Source organism: Artemia sp. Qi Xiang Cuo, chromosome 8 (genome assembly GCF_049724085.1).
Source record: "Artemia sp. Qi Xiang Cuo chromosome 8, ASM4972408v1, whole genome shotgun sequence".
Classification (NCBI taxonomy): Eukaryota; Metazoa; Arthropoda; class Branchiopoda; order Anostraca; family Artemiidae; genus Artemia; species Artemia sp. Qi Xiang Cuo.
Window position 1 is genome coordinate 68435570 of NC_142801.1, and position 6000 is coordinate 68441569.

A 6000-nucleotide genomic window follows, 5' to 3' on the forward strand; every position below is an offset into this window, starting at 1 on the left:
GAAATCTTTTTCAGTGACAAAACTGCACACTTTTTCTCTTGAAGAAAAGTAAAGAGCAACAATACTACCACTGACAATTCACTGCAGCATCGAACAATTTGAGGCCAACATGATGGCTGCGCAAGCCCCTCCCCGCCCCAATTTATTCAAAGCTTCAGTCTTTACCCCCTCGCACGAGTATCCAATTTCCTTTAAATCCTTCCTTATGATGTTTTCCCATCCCATTCGGGAATGATCTGATTTTTGTTTGGCCTCTGATGGTTGGACAAAAGGAAAAATCATTGGCAATCTGTCATCCTTCATTAGTAAAACGTACCCTAGCTATCTGAACTTTTCTTCCGTTGTAGCCCTAGAAAGTGGGATCGAACCTCATTTTTGTATAGCCTCTGAGTATTAGACAAATTTGCAGTTTTTTAGTTATATTTTTGGTGTTTTAGGGGAGATAAAAAAATGCCAAGCCTAACTCTCTTAAGAATAACCATCATCCCGGCTCGAGCCTGCCCCACTGAAAGGATGGTATTCACAAAAGAGGACTCAGACAGTGGCATCAACCGGGGGGGGGGATTGTCCCCTTATATTTTGAAAAATATCTTCCTCGGGTATTCTAGCTGCAAAGGGCCTATTTTTATATTTCCCATGATGAAATTAAAGAAAAAAAAAAACAACAAGATCCCCCTGGATTTGGAAAAATATATTTTGCCCAGCTACATTCTCGTGAATTGATACCCCCAGGCTCAGAATTGCTCATTGGGCAAAGTAAATATATGTGTACAAAGGTCCAATCTGCACAAAAAATTAAACATATAATCGCGAAAATAATTATTTCTAAATTAAAGATTAGTCAAAGTAGCCCTTATCTTTATTACTTCAGCATCACTGCAACTTGTTTAAATTAAATCATTCCGCAGATCTTGCAGAAATACTGCTTAAAGCCGCTGTTCCGGGAAACAATTCCGACGGGATGGGGGGGGGGTGGACGAAGTAACTATACCCTTGTTGCCACGAAATTCTGGCAGACCTTTCAAAACTTTATTTATCGTGGTTGCCCACACAGACGGCAACCACCGGGGCGTAGCTCAGAGGGGCATAGCTCCAGCAGTTTTATTAGGGGGAACAAGAGGCACCACTGAAACGAAGGCACTGCCAATACAGAGCAAGCCACTGTCCATAGTAAGCAAAAAATTTTACAGACGTGTTTAATGAAACTGCCTCATGATAAAAACGTATTTAATGCTATCCATGGATTGTAATTATTATTTCAGGTCATCTTAATTTTAAATGTTTATTGGGAAAAGGAAAGGTCAAAGTATATTCGGGTCAGGTCAATATTCCGGTCAGGAATTATGTTTCCCCCTCTAGATTTTTGAGAAACAGCATTTAAGTCAAAACAAGGAAAAATAAGAGCTTTTGTTCTCAATTTTGAATCGAAAAATTTACCCAACAATACCTAAAAGCGCCCGAGCCACAGAATATACCGGAGAGTCCGGATATACCGGATATTTATTCCACCCACAGAATATACCGGAATTTGTTCCGGAGAGTCCAGAGTTCGAAAAAAACACTTTGAAGTCGATGAAAAATATGGGGATTCGTGGTAACAACCACGAATATTTCGTAATATTGAAGAGGCAGATCTACTGCTTAAGGCCCTGTTTGCGCTGAATAGGCATGTACAGGTCTACTAAAACTAGTTTTTTTAAGCTTGTAAAATTAGTCTACTAAAATTATCTTTTCGATATTACGAAATAACAGCATTTTGACCCAAACCCCTCAATTAGTTAAATGGGTACTTATATATTAGCTGCTACCCACGTGATATATTGTGCGAAAGGAAACTAGTCAAATGGGCATTTGTCAATAGAGAACTGAATCGCAAACCTTGCTTTGTCATTGCGTTTACAATATTTAAATTATTGTTTTTTGGTGTATAGGGGGAAAACAGGTACCTAGGTTAGGTTACGTGTTTAATAAATGCTATGCTTTGCCCCCACCCACCTAATGTGGAAATATATAGCCCAAATTTGTTTCTAAAACTATTATATTTTGGTTTATTTCATTAGCATTAACCAAACTGGATTTCTCGCGTGGGTACCAGCTAATGCCTAAGTACCGTTAAATGTTATGACGGGTAGTTTACTCATATTTTTACAACTCGGTAAAAAAAGCTTTTTGCAATGCTTACTAAATTAAGAAAAAGGTTCAACAAATTACCTTGCTTTGGTCTAGCAATATTAATCCATACGCCTCTGCTTTAAAAACCTTTGTTGTACCTTCTTTACTATCGAGTTAAATACTGATTCTAAATAAGGTGATTTAAGAAAACACCCTGGCCGATATCTCAGTAGGCGTGTCTTCCGTAATCTCTTCACCAATGAAATGCTTTGTTCTCCCCGAGGCTGTTACAAGGTCGAGTATTTCTAGGTGAAACTAGTGGTAGATGATCCCTAACAGTGTCTCGGAGATTTTCTCTCCTTTCATTTTCATTTACATTTGGGAGAGCACAAGGAATAGAGCGTTTTACAATAATTACTTAACGCGAGAAAAAAAAAGACTTTAAAAAGACGCAAGTCAATGAATCATAAGTATTTTCGAAACGGATTCTTCGGTCAATACGGGTTTGTGTAACGTAAAGGCACGCGGGTAAAAATCTATTTCAGGAGGGAGGATTCCCACTGATGCAATTTCATGAAAAAAAAAACAGCTGTGCTTGCGTGACCTGTAAAATTTCTTCCATTTTTTGCTGCAATTTTATGCGTGACAATGGTTCAACCATTGTCATTGTTTTAACTGAGCCGTTGAAAATCGCATCCGTTATTGTGAATTCAGAATTGAAATCTTTGAAGAACCAAAAATTGCAAGTAGCCGAGAAATTAATCATATTCATCATAAGTTTCCATTAATGGGGGGATATTTCCAGGGAAATGAGTATATAAGACAATAACTATATTTTTCATTAAACGTAGCTGGTCTAGGCCTATATAGGTTAGCCCTTTGAATGTTTTTATTGACCTCTAGAGCTTGATTTAGCCTATTTTCTACGCATATAATGGTACTTGTGCCGAATCCAGTAGTCACGCGAGAATTGTATTGAAGATCAGATAGGCATTTTACCGCGTAATGCCTAGACGCTGTATAAAAAAAGGTTTTCTCACTCCGGGAACTATATTTAAACTTTAGTTTTTTGGGGTTTAGGGGGACTAAAAGGTACCTGAGTTGGGTTGATTAGGTTAGGTTAGGTTACGTATTTAATATATGCTCTGCTTTACGCCCCCCCCCCTCATGTGCAAATATACAGCCCAAATTTGTTTCTGAACTATTGTTTTTTCATTATCATTTTGTTTTATTTCATTAGCATTAACGTGACTTCACATATCGCGTGACTACTGGATTCTACACAAGTACCCGTATACATTTTACATATCTCATGATATTGTTTTTTGCGTTGAAAGGCTGCAGTGATCAGTTTCTGTGCGAACATTTTTGCGATTTTTCGACATCCTCTATCCGTTAAATAAAAGTTCAAATAGGGATAAAATCCTTTTAATCGACAGTGATAAATTTCCCAAAAATACTAGATATTTTGGTCACATATGCAGTGACGGTCCAGGGAAATGAGTATATAGGACAATAACTATTGTCTGATGATCAGTTTTACTACTGATGAATTCGTATCGAAGGAGTTGTCGTAGAAACTTCAAAAAGGGTTCATTCGATGGGAAATTGGAATAGCCAGCGCCCTTTTTACTAGTCGAAAGTGATTGGAAGGCAGCTAACACCCCTTCCACGCCCACCGTTTCTCCAAACACATCCAACAAAATTTTAAGATACCCATTTCGTTCAGAGTAACTGAATTCCAGAGAGAAAATATGTTTTTTGAGGAGGTTACTCCCCCACAACCCTTAAGGCAAGGGTTTTGTAGTTATGCCCTGGAGGTATATAAGAACGATGTTGGTACAATGTATTATTTTTTATTTTTTTCCTTTAGACCAGGGCACTTCATGTCGAAGAAGTTGTCGTAGAAACTTCGAAAAGGGCTCATTCAATTAGAGATTGGAGTGGCTTGCGCCCTTTTTAATAGTCGAAAATGATTGGAAGGCAACTAACACCCCATCCACGCTCACCATTTCCTGAAAAACATACAATCAAAATTTTGAGATAGCCATTTTGTTTAACGTAGTTGAAAGTTCTGGAAATTAGGTCTTAGAGGATGACAACCACCCTCACAGACCTTAGGGTAAGGGTTGTAATTTATGCCCTTGGGGCATATACTGTGTTTATAGAAAGCGTTGTCGTAGAAACTCAAAAAGGGATCATTAGTTTGGAAATCGAGAAGCCTAGTGCCCTTTTTAATAATCGAAAGTGATTGGAAGGCTTGACATTTTTATAGTAGAGATCGATGTGGGCATAATGTATAACTTTTTTGTTGTTGTTGTTGTTTAACAAAGGGCACTTTATGTCAAAGATGTTGTCTCAGGAATTTGGATAGAACTTTTTTAATTGAAAATATAGGGGGGAGATGTACTTACTAGTACTCGAACGTGATAGACAGGACACCAAACACACACCCAAGCCCCCTCACTCCATTGCCTTTTTTTTTATAAAGTATACGTTGCCTTAAGATTAAATCAAAATGCACTGTGTTTATGCTAATTCCCAATAAGGTATTTCAGCAGTATTCAAGGAACAACTGAGGGTATTATGTTCAAACTTTCAGGGCTTCTTCTGCTCTTAAAATTTGACCAAGTGAAAATAGCGTAAGTGTATCCAAGCTATCAAAGAAAGTAAACAAATTTTTTTGCGAATGTTATCAAGTTTTCCATTTCAGGCCAACTAGAGGAGGTATGAAACTAAATTAAACGCTACTATTTGTGTCCATTTTTTTATAAGGGTCTATGTTGTTAAATTTTGCTGAAAATTGTTTTCCCGCATACAAATAGCAGGCCAAACTATAAATTCTTAAAAAAACGAAAAGATTAAAAGTATTATTTTCTTTTTTCCTGAAAAGACTATATCAATATAAAACGAATAAAAATTATTTAAAAAACCTTTTGCACAAAATAAGTTTTTAAAAGAAAAGTAAAGAACTCCATTAAACCAAAAATGAGCAAAGTTAAAGTCAAATAATCTACAAAGCGTGAAACTACCACAAGTCAGCATCGATAAATAAATGAAACCAAAAACGAACAGAAATTATAATAAATAACCGAGTCAAACTCAAAACGAGCAGAAATTAACATAAGTTGGGCTCAAAACCCCTATGCCTTTCCAAGGCCAGGACATAATTTGTACTTTACTGAAAAAAGTACGAATGAATATGCATTGTCAGTTTAATAAACATATACTGATATTTAGCAATCAAAATGTTATTATTATTTCATTTATTAAAGTTATAAAAGTAAAAATATTTATATTTTTTCAGTAAAGGGAAAATTATGTTCTGGCCTTGGGAAGGCATAGGGGTTTTGAGCCCAACTTATGTTAATTTCTGCTCGTTTTGGGTTTGACTCAGTTATTTATTGTTATTTTTGTTCGTTTTGGGTTTCATTTATTGATCGATGCTGATTTGCGGTAGTTTCTCGCTTGGTAGATTATCTAGAGCTAGTATAGAAATATATCTATAGAAATGAATTACATGTTTTTTGCACAGTTAGCAGAGCACACTGAAGTTGAAGTAGCCTTAAACTTTGACTTGAAACGTTATAACTTGACCACTTCTTTCAGAAAAGAATTCCGGAGGGTTATTCCGTGTTGATAAGAAAAGAGGGTGCAGTTTAGTTCCTCCTGTAGTGTAGGGCGCAGGAGCCCTATGGTGAAGGTGCAGGTTTGTTCTCCCTTATAAAACAACTTATTTCAGCAGATACAAAGAAGAAGCTCATTTGCGGCATTCTGTGGGACCCCAAGGTCCAATACTAGTATCAGATCCCGCGAGTGGCAGTTTACGCTCGTCAAGATCTGGCTGTACCGGCCACATGTGCTCCAGCTAAACGGCTTTTTAGCTCG

The 6000-nt window shown here is 37.0% G+C and overlaps 1 protein-coding gene across 1 annotated transcript in view; it reads right to left on the reverse strand.

Moving 5' to 3' along the window:
• LOC148949743 (zwei Ig domain protein zig-2-like) overlaps positions 1-2299 on the reverse strand; it is a 29410-nt gene extending 27111 nt beyond the window's left edge. The window contains exon 1 of the mRNA XM_089093084.1: positions 2212-2299. The gene's annotated coding sequence lies outside the window, so the exon portion shown is untranslated. The remainder of the gene's footprint in view (positions 1-2211) is intronic.
• Between the last annotated feature and the right edge of the window lie 3701 nt (positions 2300-6000).